We start from the raw sequence: 17,331 nt of genomic DNA on the forward strand, positions 1-17,331 counted from the left end.
TGAGGATGTAAGATGAGGCTGACAGAAGCCTTCTGCTCCTCTTCCTGCGTAATGCCTAGAAAATCTTGGGCCATGGAGAAACGAGAAACCATTAAGGGAGGCTTGGCCTGACCTCCTGGAAAATCCTTAGTTGTTGTCCCAACAGTGACGAATGGTTCTGAATGTGGACGATCAGCTTGGATCCTTGTTAGGAGGAACTTGTTCTTTTGCTGCCCACTGTGCTTTTCTGAGCAGAACTAGCCTTGAGTGAGGTGGGACTTGGCATGTGTATGATGATGTCTTAGGTAATGCAGCCAGGCAGATATTTGCAAAGGCTCAGTCTTGAAAAATTAAAAGGGGATATGTGAGAAATTGATCCACGTGGGAGAAAGAATGACCATGAAAGTGGAAAATGTCCATCAGGCCGGGTGTGGTGCTTCTCTGAGCGCCTAAGTTCTCTCTTGGTTGGATGCATCATCGCCGAAGTGCTGGCTGGTCTTGGGAAGGGAGGACAGATGTCTCCAGGGAACCTCTCTGCCCCCACCCCACCCCCCACCCCCCCTTACTCTCCAGCGGTTGCATAGAGTAGTGCGTGACGTGCCAGCGTGGTGGATGTTGAGTCTTCCTCTGGATTTCCATTAAACGAGTGTGTGAAATCAATACCCAGCTGAACGTTTGTCCTGAGAACACCCAGAGGCCCCCTGTGTAGCTTGGTATTTTTCAGACTGATTCTCAGACGGGAAAATGTGCAGAATGTCTATTTTCTAAAATAGTTCCAACATCTTTTATGTCATGCTGATGCATCTGGAAGTGAAAATGCTTAAGAGTTTCATTTCACTGAAAGTGATTTTTTTTCTTTTTACTTTAACCTCTAACTTCAGATCACAATTTAGGGACATTTTCACCATAGTCTTAAGAGTATCGGGATGTGTGTGTTCATTGACACATCAAACCAGTCTTTTCTGAGAATTTTTATGTGCAGAGGGCTGTGCAGGTTGTTATGAAAAATTCGAGACCTGATCAGTGACTCTAAGCATCTCAGAGTCTAGAGAGGGACACAGATCATTCATTACATGGTAGGACAAATCCAGTATATGTGGAAGCGTGTCACCAAGGAGGTGACATCTGAGCTGAATCTTAAAGGAAGAGTTAACATTTGAATGAATAAGAAGGGCATTCCCAATTAAAGGACCAGCATAAGTAAAAAGAAATTTTGCCTTGTAAATTCCTAAGATTTCTCTAGATTTTGACACTAACACAAGCGTCACAATAATGAAATTATTCAGAAATTCAGAGAAAAATTATCTAAGTAGATTTAAGACTTTTTTTCTTTTTTGCTAAATTTGTCTGTCCTACCTTTTCATCTTAATTATGTGGCAAGGTACACTAGATTTGCATCATATTAAACTGGTTGATAGTTGTAGCCAGTGAGTAGAATTATAACTCAGTTTAAAATCCTACTGGTAAAACAACTAGGAACTTAACATTTAAGTAAATGTAGGTAGTTTAGTGTTTAGATAAATTTGCATGGATTAGAGTTGGGGGTTAACAGATACATACTCCTATATATAAAATAGGTAATAAAGATCTACTGTAGAGCAATGGGAACTATATTCATTACTGTGTAATAATGATGGAAAAGAATCTGAAAAAGATATGTTTATGTATGTGTGTAAATGAATCACTTTGTTGTACATCTGAAACTAACACAACATTGTAAATCCACTGTATTTCAATAAAAAAGGAAGTTAGCATTTTTATGACATTTCCTGTCTGTAACTCTATTACTTCTCAGAAGATGGGTAAGCCCCAATTAGAAATCTGACTTGCTTTGAGTTTTATTATTTATCATGGAGATAAAAATGAATTGAGAATAGAAATCTCAAAATACAATGATAGTACTTTATATTTCAGTAGCACACAATATATATAAGATAATATTTATTATTTAAATTCAGCCAGTATGCAACCGAAAGAGCAATATAAGACTAAATTATAAGTTTGTTTTGTAGAATAAACTATTACGAGTACATTTGGCTCTACTGTGTACTGGTAGCATTTGTAAACAGTTTATTCTTATGTTATTTTTCCCCCTTAAAGAAAACAGTTGCAAAATTTTCTTGCTTCTTTTCCCTTCTTTGCATAATCTGTTAAATTTTAGCAATTCTAAACCAGAATAGCATGAACATTTATGGTGTATTCATTAGAGAAATACATAATATTTATAAAGTCTGTTTAGTAATTAAAAGAAATAGATGAATATGTATCACTTTCTTGTTTTTTTTTAGCAAAAGAAATAATTCACAGTAAGTGTTTCTAATTATTTCAGCTAAATATTTATAGTACTTGAATGATAATATTTGTTGTTTCTGTCATTTAGATTTTATAGATAACTTTTGGACAGATATACTTCTTTTCTGTTGGAGTGTCTATATTCTACACATACATTGCAGATTACTGAAACAATACTGGCCCTTCAGCTGCAGACAGGAAAACTCTCCTTTATCCTTAGTTTACTGAGGGCCTCTCTGATAATCTCTCTATGGCCTTATGGAGATGCTAGTGCTAATGAATGGTTTAATAGGGGAAAATGTTAGCGAGTAAAACTGTTAAATTTGAAGCATGAATTGTAAATTCAACTTGGTTGCCCTAATGATAATGTCCATAAAGTGCTTCCAGTATTCTGAACTCAGTGCCAAATATTTTACTTATATATATGTAATATATGCAGCTGCTGCTTAGTCACTTCAGTCATGTCTGACTCTATGGAATGTAGGCTGCCAGGTTCCTCTGTCAATGGGATTTTCCAAGCAAGATTACTGGAGTGAGTTGCCATTTCCTTCTCTCTCTGTATATATAAAATGTATGATAATATTTTAAATGTATAACTCTGGAGCTTTGCACATATTTTATATATATATATACACATATATAATTTTTACTTATACATATTTTTTCCCAACTACTATGTGAGTGTTTTAATGCCCATTTTACAGATGAATTTGTAACCATTATGCATCACAACATATAATAATAATTTAAATATACTATATCAATACTGTTTTTATTTAAAATATGCAAGTCTGCAGCTTCACACATATTTCATATATATGTATATATATATGCACATATACATATGTATATGAATATATATATGCACATATGTGTATATATATATGAAGCTTCCAGGTGGCCCTAGTAGTAAAGAACCCACCTGCCAATGCAGAAGACATAAGAGACTGGGTCGGGACGATCCCCTGGAGGAGGGCATGGCAACCTACTCCAGTATTCTTGCTTGGAGAATCTCATGGACAGAGGAGCCTGGCAGGCTATAGTCCATAGGGTTGCAAAGAGTCAGACATGACTGAACACACACACACACACACACACACACACATACACACACATTTTCTTTTGTTCATTCAACAGATACTTATTTATTGAATATCTATGTGCCAGGCTGCCGTGCTAAACTCATGGGGAGGGTGGAACGAGGCGGTACCAACCCCCCACCTCTTGCCTTTAAGAAACTCAACAGTGTCCTGGGAGTGATGAACTTGCTTAAGACACAAGTACAAGAAAATATGATAATTGCTTTAACAGGAGTAGGTACAAGGTGTTATTGGGCATGAATTTGAGCAAACTCTGGGAGACAGTGGAGATCAGAGGATTCAGCAAATTTTTAGTAAATGCCTGTACTGAACGCAGCATTGTGTTGAAATAGGATAAAAGCATGGGCAAGAACTTATACCGTTGTGCCTTCCTGGAACTCACTAATTGGTGAGGGAAACAACCATTCATCAATGAATTTAACAACTTACTAAATTAGTAAAAATTAATTAAATTAATTTAAATTAAATTAATTTAAAATTAATTAAAAATTTAAAAAGTAAAATGACAAATGTGATCAGTATAACCAAAGAGAGAGTGATTCTGTAAAGTATGTAGTAAGGGCTACTGGTACTGATCCCTGATCCTGGGAAAGACTGAAGGCAAAAGAAGGGGGTGGCAGTGGATGAGACAGTTAGATGGCATCACTGACTCAATGGACATAAATCTGAGCAAATTCTGGGAGATAGTGGAGGATAGAGGAGCCTGGTGTGCTACAGTGCCTGGGGTCTCAAAGAGTCAGGATGACTTAGCAACTAAGCAATAACAAGGGGGTGGGGAGCTGGCTGAGGAGGTGAGGAAAGGCACCCCTGAGGAGAAAAGGACTGAGCCAAAGGAGGGAAGCGTACACGGTTATTCGGTGAAGAATATGTGTGATTTGAGGGGACATCTCAGCAAGGAAGAGGACATGTGCAAAGACCCTGAGGTCTAGGAGAGCAAGGTACTTCCCAGGAATTAAAAGTAAGCCAGGAAAGCTGCATGCAGGCTAGAAAATAATGCAGGGGCTGGACCACCCTGGGCCCTGGGGCCATGGTCAAAATCCAAGCTCAGTAGAAAGCCATTGCCATGCTTTAGGCAGGCTCTGAGGATGGGCTGTAGGGTGGTGGGGTGGGAGCAAGGAGACCACTTGGGAGGCCAGATGAATCGTGATGGTGGGCAGCCTGGAGCAGAGGTGGTGGTCAGGGGAGAAGGGGAGGGTGGCAGATTCAATGACTGGATGGTTGGATATGGGGTATAGTTTGAAAAAGAAAGATGTTAAGGTTCCGCTGGTACCATTGCTAAGGAAACACAGGAGAGGGCAGAATCCACTCTGCTGTATCTCCAGAAAACGTCAGGGAAGAACGAAGAAGTCATCAAAAGGGATTGAGATTGAAGGTTGGCCTTGAAGAATGAGTAGGCATTTTCTAGTTGGCAAGAGGGAAAAGGTATGATAGTCAGAGGGCGGGGCATGTGCAAAGGCCCAGGGGCATAACCAGAATAGCACAAGCAAGTAGCTGCAAATGTTCATAGGTACGAAAGGGAAATTAATATGTGACCCGTAAATAACTGTGTTGATTTCTTGATACGCTCATCTCTATTTTGTGCACAGTCATCATAAGACCTATAGTAGGTAGAATTTGTACATAGGTTAAAATGTTTAAATGTTTAATTTTTATTCCATAGGCATAATGTACAGAAATTCCTGTCTTTACTTCCATATTTTAAATGAGGAATTCACATATGGCTCTTGATTTTATTATCTGCCTTCTTTCTAATCAAATTTAGTCATCTAGTCATTTGGGTAGGACTTAAGAGTTTAGGTTTTTCCTTAATGTTTTGGCATCTGGATTAGGGATTGACTGACATTTTAAATTTATTGAAGTAACTATGAATTTACTCCTGATGGAAATAGGAACATGTTGATTTCGATTTTGCTTGGAAACTAAAATCAAAGGACAATCCAATCCAAAAAGAGTTAGTAATGCTAAAACTTAGGTGACATATCAACTCTGGGGAAAAATAAGGTGATGTTGAATTAATGCTTGACGTGTTTATAGTAAGAGTGTTGACAGTCAGATCCGTTTTGGAGAAATCTATACCACTGAAATTATGAGCATGGCTTGTGTGAAAAATAGTGGCTTAAAATACTGCCTTTCACATCTGTTAGCCATACAAATGCCCTGTTTTCTTGTCAATAACAGGTAATAACGATTTTTCACTACTTCACAGGGTGTGGTGAAGTGGCGTGCCAGGAATATAGTCAGTGTTCAATAAATGTCCATGATGACTTTGACGATCACTGATTCCAGGCTTCACCTGAGTCATCAACAGAGAGGCACTGTTGAGTTTCAAAAGTGAAAGTCAGGCTGCTATGTAAATACATGTATTGAACTTGCTTACCTCTGTGGTTAGAAAAAAAATCTCGGAGAGCATCAGATTCAGTAATGTTTATGACATTTTCTGCAGAAGATTTGTTTCTCATTTCTCTGAAGTTTTGAGATCAATAGGCAGAGAAGGAGGGGAAGGAAAAGAGTGTTTTGACAGCGTTGTTCCTAAGGTCAGGAGATGCGGTGGGAAGCAATCCCTCAGCAGAACCCTCTCAGCCTCAGAGATGAGGACCTGCCATGGGTCTGCTTGCTGAGCTTTTGGCATTCTGAATTAGGAACTGTGGGATGTGTGTGTGTGTGAGAGAGAGAGGGCGAGAGAGATTATGCAAATACGTTTCTCTTTTCTGAGAATTTAGCTCATGTGAATGAAGACCGCAGAAAACGGCCTAACTCAGTGGGAATGTTGTTTTTATAATTACAGGTCTAGGCTTTTCACATTGACTTTCTCTACTGCCTCTCCTTCTGCTCAAGCAAATTCTGTCTGTGAAGATCTGATGGGAAGGAACTGACTGCTTAGAATTCTCCATTGTGATGAAAGCATATGGTACAGGTAAATATCTCTGACATCTTTAACCAAAAATAGTTCTCATTTAATTGTAAAAGATCCAAGGTAGTCGTGGGGATGTTTACATACCTATTCCCGTGCACACTCACACACACACACGCAAAATATAAACATACATCTGTAGATTCATGTGTTCTCCACCTCTGTATTCTTTCCATCTCTTTATAAAAATGGAACTCTTGCTTTTTTATGGGAAAGAAATTAACTTCTACTTATTTTGAGATCATCGACTAGGATGATGACAAGCCATTAATAAGAAACGGGATAACTGGCAATTGTGTTTATAAATTCAGCTACAGAGACCATGTCCTATCAGATGGTCTAAGGGAGCAATGCAATATATGCTGTTATATAATCTTTTGATCCTTTTCACAATGCAGAGATGCACATCTTTTCATAGCAAGTTATTTATCTATAGTATGATTTTAGTGGTTATATAGTATACCATTGAATACGTATCCTAAAGTAATTTAATTGATCCCCTCGAGTGGGACATTTATTTCTCTCTCTCTTTTTTTTTTTTTGGCCTTTATGCTACCAAGAATGTTCTTATGGCTTTACGTTAGTTGCCATTATTGATGGTTTCCTTGGGATAGTTCCTTAGCAGTAAATTTCTGAATTTAAGCATTTTCAAGTTTTAAGACTCTTGACACTTGTTGCCAAATTACTTTCCAATAAAGTCATACCAGTTTATATTTCCAGAGGTGCAGTGTAGGAGAGACCTACTTCCATAAAATTTTGCTAGTGCCCAGAATTTTGAAAAAAGGAAGAATATTTGCCAGTTGATTATGAGAACTGGTGTCTTTCCACATGTTGGGTTATTTTGGGTGGGGTGGGCGTGGGGCAGTGCATTATTTGTAAATCATACCATTTTGAAGGATCGTTCTCTGTAGATAGTAACATGTTTGAAACTTAACGAACAGTTGACATTTGAGAAATAAGACTAAATCAAGAAGCATGAAATCATTTGAGTAATTCCAAAAGAGTAATGCTATGAGAAAATGGTCATGATCAAAGTAAAAAAAAAAAAGCAAAGTATGAGAGTAACCGTAGTGTAATCCCATTCCTGTAAAATTGGTTTTTTCCTTCTTCCTCTCTTGTTTCATCCTCCTCTGGGATGCAGAAAGGGTATAGTATATTTCCGGATGGTCTTAATTAGAATTCATGGAGTAATCCTAGTTCTGGAGAAACTGGCTGACTGAAGTCTTCACGTCAGACTGCCATTTCCCACAAAGCTCTGAAGTCTCAGAACTGCTACGACACCTGGCCAGTGGGTCCCTGGAGCAGCCCTTGTGTGGGAGCAGAGCCTCGAACCCGCCCCCGCTCCCTGGGCTGCCTTGCTCCTGAGATACAGCGAGGACCTCGGGTCAGGCCGGCTTTCTGGCCTCTTGGAGCTGCACCAAATCCCCAACCATTCAGCTCCACATATGCAAGCTGCCGTGCGAGGTTCATCTTATTCCCTCAGTGGTATTAAATAAGCTTCCTTTCACTTAAAAAAAAAAATGCAAGAGAAGGTAGAATCAGAGACCTTCTTAGGAAGGAAGAAGGTCTTAGGAAATGTATACTAATTAGGAAATATATACTTTATTCTTCATAAGCGCATATGAGAAAACTGTGGAGGTGCGAGGCCCTCAGCCCCTAAGCCACAGCACAAGGCTGAAACGTAGAAGGGAAAAAGAGGCAGAGTGAGATTTGGCATTAAGGAGATAAACCCACAGCGATTGGTCTGGCTTCAGGAAAGCTAGTGCTTTTCACCGGAGACTCCGCAAGTCCTGTGTATGTACATTTGTTTTGGCCCAGGTTTCCAGTCTCATTTGCACAGCTCTGTATTTTTCAGTAAAGAGAGGAACATCTGAATTCCTAATTAAGACAGTTTAGCTTAAGAACTCCTCTTTAGTGGGCCATAAATTATTCTCCTCCAAATGATTATGAGGACGCCTAAGAAAACGAAACTTGTATTTATGCACGTACATATGTTATCCCAACAAAATTAATAAGTTCATAAAGGGAGAGGGTACAACAAATGTGTCAGCAAATATAGGTCGGGGAAGGAGTGCATTGTGTTCTGCCAGACTCCAGCGAGCGGAGGTAGCATGGCCATGCATCTCGGCAGCAAGGACGTGGTAAAGCTGCCATATGGGAGGTTTGGTATTTGGACAGCATTCAATTCCTCCCCAATTACAGAAGCAACAGGGACTCAGACAGAGAGGAAGAAAGGATGCTCTTGCTGTGCCTTGCTGGCTGATGTGCAGAAACGCAGACACTTGATTATTAGGGTCTTACGGATGAATTTCTCTAGGGAGACAGAAGAATGGGAATATTTAACCACGTTTCACAGCAGCTTGGGTTGCCTCCATAACCAAACCGTTTTTGCAGTCATGTGAGACACTTCCCTGCAAGGCCAGGCCAAATCATTGTTGAAAACTCAGTACACAGAGTCCCATAGGGTCTCTGGGGGTGCCTTCAGACTTCGCCAGTGCAGAGCGAGAGTGCAAGTTTTGAACTGAAAGAAATTTGAGATGATGGCTTTCAATCCTGGTCTCATTTAGTCATTCATCCCTTATGTATTCATTCAAATACCTCTTTGCGGGCTACTGGGTAGTGGCGTTAGTGGGAAAGAACCCGCTTGCCAATGCAGGAGATGCAAGAGAAGTGGGTTCCATCCCTGGGTTGGGAAGATCCCCTGGAGGAGGATATGGCACCCCACTCCAGTATTCCTGCCTGGAAGTCTCCATGCGCAGAGGAGCCTGGCAGGCTACAGTCCGTGAGGCTGCAAAGAGTTGGACATGGCTGAGTGACAGCACACGCATGCACATGCACACGGGTACTAGTAGAGTTCTAAGCACTGGAGATATGGAATGGAAGAATGTGGGCACGGGGCCTGCCCTGATGGAGCTTACATATCTAAGGGAGATACTGTTGATGGCATCTGAACCTGGTTTGGGTTAAGAGGGGAGATGATCTGGACCCTTCAAAAGGAGGCTTGGACCAGTTGCTAGTTGCTAATACCAGTGAAATAACTTCTTCCAAAGGAGAATCATTTAAGAGTTCTTTGGACTTCATCTTCAAAAGTAGCCAAAGAATTCAAGTGACAGGTTGTGCCAGAAAACCTTCTGCAGTTAGTGAAGTTAGGGTATAACTGAGAATATTGGGAATACCACACATACAGCTTAGGTGATGTTGGTATAGTGGTGAGGCAACAGTGGTTGTAAAATGAAAGTAATTAACAGGTGCACACTCTGTTGGGGCAACAGGTGTTCAACCTAGAAAAATGTTTCTTAATGGATTTCTTATGACGTCGCTGTGTCTTGGGTTTAACTTTGAAACAAATTAAAAAATTGAAAAAAGAAAAGGTTTAGAGTGCATCTGAAATGAGAGACTGGAGAAACCAGTGGAGAAAGACCTGTTGATCTGGAAGGCAGAGGCACAAAGAGCCAGAGGATAGGGACCAGCAGTGAGGCTGTGACTATTGACGGCAGGACCAGATTGGGAAATGCAGAGAGAAGACAAGTGTCAAACTTGGCTGGATGCCCAGTTGTCAGGGTCTGTAAAAATCTTGCGGCCATTGATCTCTCAGTTTCAGTTCACTTCAGTTGTTCAGTTGTGTTTGACTCTTTGTGACCCCGTAGACTGCAGCACACAAGGCTTCCCTGTCCATCACCAACTCACGGAGTTTACTCAAACTCATGTCCATTGAGTCGGTGATGCCATCCAACCATCTCATCTTCTGTCGTCCCCTTCTCCTCCTGCCTTCAATCTTTCCCAGCATCAGGGTTTTTTCAAATGAGTCAGTTCTTCGCCTCAGGTGGCCAAATATTGAAGCTCCAGCATCAGTCCTTCCAGTGAATATTCAGGACTGATTTCCTTTAGGATGGACTGGTTCGATCTCCTTGCAGTCCAAGGGACTCTCAAGTGTCTTTTCCAACACCACAGTTCAAAAGCATCAATTCTTCAGCGCTCAGCTTTCTTTATGGTCCAACTCTCACATCCATACATGACTACTGGAAAAACCATTGCTTTGATGAGATGGACTTTTGTTGGCAAAAAAGTCTCAGTGTAGGTAACAGAAGCAGTTGTTGTTGTTTAGTCACCCAGGCATGTCCGACTCTTTGCAGCCCCATGGACTGCAGCACACCAGGCCTCCCTGCCCCTCACCATCTCCTGAAGTTTGCCCAAGTTCATGTTCATTACATTGGTGATGCCTTCCACCCATCTCATCCTCTGATGCTCTCTTCTCCTTCTGCCCTCAATCTTTTCCAGCATCAGGGACTTTTCCAATGAGTCATCTGTTCATGTCAGGTGACCAAAATACTGAAGCTTCAGCATCAGTCCTTCCAGTGAATATTCAGGGTTTATCTCCCTTAAAATTGATTGGTTTGGTCTCCTTGCTGTCCAAGGGACTTTCAGGAGTCTTCTCCAGCACCACAGTTCGAAGGCATCAAGTTCTTTGATGTGTTTCTGCCTTCTTTACAGTCCAGCTGTTACAACTGTGAGTGACCACTGGGAAGACCATAGCCTTGATTATAAGGACCTTTGTCTGCAGAGTAATATCTCTCCTTTTCAACACACTGTTTAGGGTTGTCATTGCTTTAGAAGTAGTGCACACTGTCAATAATCTGTATTTTAACAAATGGTGAAATGGGTACATTTTACTCTATGACTATATAAACACTTAGACAGAAGAGTGGATGGCTCACAGTGCAGGGTAGTATTGTCTTTTTTTCAACTGCCACTCAAAGGAAGAACTGAGGTGGCATTGTCCCTAGAACACATTGACCTTACTGTAACTTTGACTAATTATTTCCCTGTTCCTACCTTATTCACCATCCTTAGAGAGGGAGACAGATGATATAATTAATTTTCCCTTCTGTGGGCAAGAGCCATTAATTTTAGTTAACTTTACACAGGTTTAAGTTCTGGATCCAAAGAGTCTCCAGTTGTCACCTCTCGGCCTCTTTGATTTTTCGATACCCTTCCCCTCAGCATGTTTGTGGGATTGTGGTTCTTCTTACCTTCCTCCCGCCATTCCTGGATGCTTTTAGTGGTCTCTTAAATAATAAAATCCACTCAGAGATTTATTTTACCTCCTTTGACCTTCAACAGGGGTTTGGTAAAGGCTACATTTTTGGCTTTGGATTTACTATCATGGAGGGACCCTTTTTCTCTGTATTCTTCCTTCCTAGTCACCTTATTCTGGTGCTCAAACTTCTATCATATATATGACTCAAATACTTTTGCTTTCTTTGACAAGCCCAGTTCATTTAGTTTAGTTGTCCATCCCATTCCCTAACCCAACCCACCCAGACCCCCCAACACACACCCTGGGATTTGCAATGCTCATTTCCATGGTTAAGAAAATCCTATGGATATTTATTAAATCTTTAAAATAGATATCTTCTCCTACATTATCTTTTAGAATAAATATGTTCTTCCTTTCTCTATACTAGTTTCTTCCATTTGAAGGTAGTCTCTAACTCATAGCCAGTTTGGGGAAAGGTATTATTTTGAGACAGCCTTTCCCCAGGGCTCAGTGGTAAAGAATCCCTCTGTCAGTGCAGGAGATGCCAGTTTGATCCCTGGATTGAGAAGATCCCCTGGAGAAGGAACCCACTCCAGTATTCTTACCTGGGAAATTCCATGGACAGAGGAGCCAGACAGGCTACAGTCCATGGGGTCACAAAGAGTTGGACACAACTTAGCAACTAAACAACGAAAAATTACTTTGAGACACTTAATGATATTTTTCATGGCAAAATGAAAACGTAGAGACAGAGACTCCAGGGTACATAGTGTTTTATATGTAGGCATAGCTTTTCAAAACTATTTTGGAGTGTATTCGAATATCTAAAATAATTTACCAGACTTCTGTATAAAGCATTTTATTCTTTCAAGAGTCTCATAAATAATATAATTTACTGTGTCAGTGTGCAAGCATTCACATAGCTCTTTTACCTTTCCTGAAATGAGGTAGAATATTTTGTCATATGACAGTGAAACACGGGAGAAAATGTTTGATACCAAAGCCTACCTTTTTTTTTTTTTTGCTTTCCATGTTGGGATGCTAAAGTAGAATGCTGCAGAAATTTCTTCCCTTCTAATACACTAACACTGCTCTCAGTGTTGGCAAACTGTACTATCCAAAGTGTGAGTGATGACTAAACATAAAAATATCAAAGTGTCAGTGTTCAGTGGTACTTTTTGAATTACTGTCTTTTTTCCTCTTAGAGTTTATCAAATGAGATGACGCTTTTAAATATGTTTTCTAAATTCTAGACTGTTACCTACTATAGCCTTTGGTGTTAGAGTATGTAGAGGTGAAAAGTGAAAGATGAAAGTGAAAGTCGTTCAGTCGTGTCCAACTCTTTGCGACCTCATGGGCTGTGCAGTCCATGGAATTCTCCAGGCCAGAATTCTGGAGTGGGTAGCCTTTCCCTTCTCCAGGGGATCTTCCCAACCCAGGGATCGAACCCAGGTCTCCCACATTGCAGGCGGATTCTTTACCAGCTGAGTCACAAGGGAAGCCCTTAGAGATGGAAGGGAACATGAAAATCATTTAGACCCCTTCCCCCGCTAACTCAGGACCCCCTCAAAACTCATTAGTGCCTTCATTTCACCAGGTTCAAATACCGAGTCATTGATTGTTCATTGATTGTTAAAAGAGCCATTATCATGATAAGATTTAGAAATATACAGTATACAGACATTTTGGGAAATAATGTACTTTCTTCGGTTAGCAAGAAACGGAAGACTCATGCCTCTAGAGGCCAAGCGGAATCAAAAAGGATTATGATTATCTCTTTAGATTAAATGAGAATTATATCAGTGATATTTTTTTAGATTTTTACTGTCTGAATAAAATTTGGGAAGGTTGTTTCTAGGACTTGGCAATTTACTCTGCCTCCTGTTTTCTCTTTGGGAGTACTCTTTCTTCTTTCTCATTTTTCTTTTCTTTAAAGTGAGGACAACAGGTCACTGTGAGGATTATATGCATATAAACTTTTAGAACATCTTCTGTCCTGGTGCCTGGTTAAAGCATCTGCTACTGCTAATTCTCCTCTGTTGTTTCTCTGTGCTATTTCACACTCTTGGTTTTTTTTTTTTTTTTTTTCTGGTAGAGATTTTTCTTGAGTAGCTAAAATAAATAAATATAACCGAACAAAACAAGCAACTGAGTGCTGATACCATATGCTTTATAAGCTGGGGGCACGTTTGGTTCCCCTGGCAGAGATGTGAGCCTCTGAGTGCATCTATGGCTGAACTCAAGTTCAAGTGGAACGCCCTGGGTCTGGGGATCAGGGGAGCTTTGAACAAAGTACTCACTTTGTGCCTCCAAGTTTTCTATGAGATATGTTTCGTGAGTGGGCTACTCTCTGAGGCATCTTCCACTTCTGAAAAAGATCGTCAGCTGACGCCCTTGATGTTTGAAGGCTTTGAAGTCCCCTTAGAAAAGAACCTGTGAAAAGCCCCAGTCACCATTTCTGTTCTCGCCATGTGTTGGTTGTGTGTGTATTGAGTGTTTTCTGGTTTTTCTCCTCCTTCATGTTCAGGTGGAGCTAAAGAATGACCTGCTCCTCCAGTGTGGCGATGCTGATACAAAATAAAGCCAAACAAATCACTGCTTCCCTGCATCAAGGCAACCCCCTCCAGATGCCAAACCTCTTAAACGGGTATTCAGATGGCATAGGACGAGCACTTCGCTTGCCACTGAAATACAGCCATCTCTGGAGTGAAATTTGGCAGCTGTGTAACAGTCGAGCTGCAGCACTTATATGACAGTCTGGGGAAAGGAGGGAGACAGAAATAGCAGATTCCAAAATAATCCAATTAAAAGAGCCGGGGAAAGCGGAGCTGGGCAACAGGAAGGGAGGATGGGATGCCCCGAAGGTGGATTATCTCTGTGGGTTAGAAAGGATAGACTTCAGGTCCAGAAGCTCAATGGTGGCCACACTCAATAATCTCCTACACCCGCCAGAGAGGGGGCTTGTCTGCTAGGCCAGTGGGCTATAATCTTGTGATTTTTCTCTCTCTGTTCCCAGTGGTCTAATTATTAGGCTGTGTTGGCACTTAAATAGATCTGTCTTTTAGAGCCACCTCCTCCTTTTGCCCCCTGCATAGGATAATATCATGGTGCGGTATTTATGACACCAGAATGTACCATGCTGAACAGTTGTTATATTAAAGCACCTTTTAAATGGCTCAGGCAAAATGATCTTGCAGATCAGAAAGGACAGCCCCCACCACCTCCAAAAAAGAAAGGACAACCCTTATATTTAATTCAAAGATCTTTGCAGTAACAGTGACTGGGAAGAAGATTCAAGAAATGGGCCTGGCAGACGAATGCAGTTGGATAAAAACGGCAACTTCTCCAGGTTTTTCTAGGGGTGCAAGTTACCATCGTGATAAATATTAGAATAAGATCATGGAAGTCGTAGTAAAATTGAAAAATATTCAACAGTGTGCACAAAACAATTTTTTTAAAGTCCAGAGGATAGAATTGTCAACGTAGAAATAATCAGATCATCAGGTCATAGGACATCAGATCTCTCGAGAGGGAGATTCCAGGGAATAAAGGAAGCAGATACTAAAGGAACCAGGGCAGAGAAGAGAGAACTTTTAAAATATATATATATATATATATATATATATATATGGAAAATTTTAAAGTATGCAGTTTCATTTAGAAGCACATAAAAATCTGAGATTTTTTTTTTAATCTATGAAACAGAGATAATTATACCTAACAGGTATGCTGTGATTAAGTGTGGGAATGCTTAAAAACTGTATGGTGAGTTGTAAGGCCCTCTGCATATGTTATTTTGTAAATATGTGGCATTATTATGGAGAAGCTGATAGGGAGAGTAATCCCCTGTGTGTGCAAGAATAACTTAGAGGACCAACCACTTGGAGGAAAAATCTATTGTGAATAATTTAAAAATATACGTGAATTTTTTTTTCGACTCCTCATTTTTCTGGCCCAGAAATTCTATGTTTACGGTATTTTTCTAAAAATTTTCCAGCTAGCTCTGTTAACAGAGTTGTCCACTTTCTGTTGAGCTAGAAACCACATGATTTTATAGTAAATATTGCTTCTGAGTAAACTTTGAATAACAGACTAAAAAAAAAAAAAGAATGTTGTCTTGTTTTATTTAATAATCCTCATCTCAGGAAAATCCCATGGACGGAGGAGCCTGGTAGGCTGCAGTCCATGGGGTCGCTAAGAGTCGGACACGACTGAGCGACTTCACTTTCACTTTTCACTTTTATGCATTGGAGAAGGAAATGGCAACCCACTCCAGTGTTCTTGCCTGGAGAATCCCAGGGATGGCGGAGCCTGCTGGGCTGCCATCTATGGGGTCACACAGAGTCGGACATGACTGAAGTGACTTAGCAGCAGCAGCATCTCAGAAGGTTTGGGCAGAACTAGGAGGGGGTCTGTGAGACAGACAAGAGCTAAATAAGTAGGGTGATAAGTGATGAAGACTTTGCCACGGAAAAGGTGAAGCACAGTAAATTTCTCCACACTGTGGGCTGGCATGCTGAAATTCCCTTTATGCAGCAGCCCATCTGTCTCATTAGCTTCTGTGTCTCTTAATCACAGACTCCATGAAGTGTCTACTTGGCTCTTTTAAAGCATTTTATCTTAATCTGCTACAAAAGTTAATGAAAGGAAATCAACTGGATTAGATGCTGTTTGTGTGTATTCCCATGCTAGTTGGGGGTGTGGAACAAGCTCTATTTATAAGTGAATATTACCATAGGGGCCAGTCTGTATGCATATGAGTGTATTTGTATATTACACTCATGTACACGTGTGGATTTGTGTGGGTATCTACAGACACGGCCCATAGGTGCATCTGCTCTATACACCCTTCTGTGGAAAAGACACATTGGTGTTAATTAGAAAGGATGATACCAAATAGTGAAAGTAGAATTCCTTTTAGCAGCCGTTACTACTAGAATTAAAGTGCTTGATACAACATTGTGTGTGCAGGAGAGTTTGCTTATTCATCCTTTAGAACAATAGTAGGAGTTAAATATTAACAGATTTAAGTGTCAATAAGTGTCTAAAAATAGGCATTCCCTATTGTGTGCAGGTCTTGCAATACAAACGTGTCTGCTTGCTTGTAATTCAAAATGCTTTGGATAAAGAATGTTGCAGAGTGCAATTTGTGGCAGAAAATGTGCCCCGGTTGTTTGTTTATTATTCCTGAGAATGTTTGCAGGACTGAACTATCACATGTAGAAAAGAACAGCTTTGTTTGGAAAATGCAGTAGGAGCAGTACAAGAAAATTGAATTAAGTAAAGAAACTTAGGGAGACCATCTTTGATGGATGATGCTTCTTATTTGCTCTTCATTATTCCCCGTGAAGGAATAAAAACTATGAAATTGGATTTGAAAACTGGATTAAGACAAATGGCTTCTCAAATTTTTTTTTTAACCTTAACTGTTTGCAATTTTTTTAGTAAAGCACAGAGTTACTATATAAAGAGTCTATGTTTACTACATTAGATCTTCCTAAACAGTGTGTCCTTGAGGTTTGATTTTAGAAATTAGTTTAGAAGATGCAGAAGCAGAGTGTATCTGGTAACTGTGATGGTATTTGTCTCTGTTTATTTCATATACCTACTATTTTTATAGAGTGAGCAGTGCAGTAAAAGGGAAGACAAAACGCTGTTTATCTTAAGCAAGTCTTTCCTGCCTACCTGTCACCCTACATTTTCTTCTCCAGGTAAAATTTACAGTCTTACCATTTGACCCATCACCATACAGGTTTCCCCCACTACCCGCAAGTAGAGAGTGCCTGTGAAAAATCTTACGTAAGCTGAAATGGCTTTAAAGTGAAGAAGCTATTACCTTAGGACACATCTTGCTAACGGCTGCACAAAATAAATGGAGGGAAAGCACAGATGCTCACAGATGCAGTTCAGATCTCTGGGGTAGGGATGCTAAGGTGCTGAGTGTAGTTCCCAGGAAGGAGCTTGGCAGTGCTGCTCTTTTGCTGGGGGTGTTAACTGCTGCTGCAAAACCA

At 40.3% G+C, this 17,331-nt stretch overlaps 1 protein-coding gene across 14 annotated transcripts in view; it reads left to right on the forward strand.

Moving 5' to 3' along the window:
* Nucleotides 1–17,331, forward strand: part of ATXN1 (ataxin 1) — a 404,589-nt gene that overhangs the window by 153,820 nt on the left and 233,438 nt on the right. For 13 of the 14 annotated variants that reach the window (XM_043908469.1, XM_043908476.1, XM_043908475.1 and 10 more), the window contains one exon: nucleotides 6,157–6,285. The exons of the other annotated variant lie outside the window; for it this stretch is intronic. The gene's annotated coding sequence lies outside the window, so the exon portion shown is untranslated. The remainder of the gene's footprint in view (nucleotides 1–6,156; nucleotides 6,286–17,331) is intronic. 14 annotated transcript variants of the gene reach the window in all.

Source organism: Cervus elaphus, chromosome 7 (genome assembly GCF_910594005.1).
Source record: "Cervus elaphus chromosome 7, mCerEla1.1, whole genome shotgun sequence".
Taxonomy (NCBI): domain Eukaryota; kingdom Metazoa; phylum Chordata; class Mammalia; order Artiodactyla; family Cervidae; genus Cervus; species Cervus elaphus.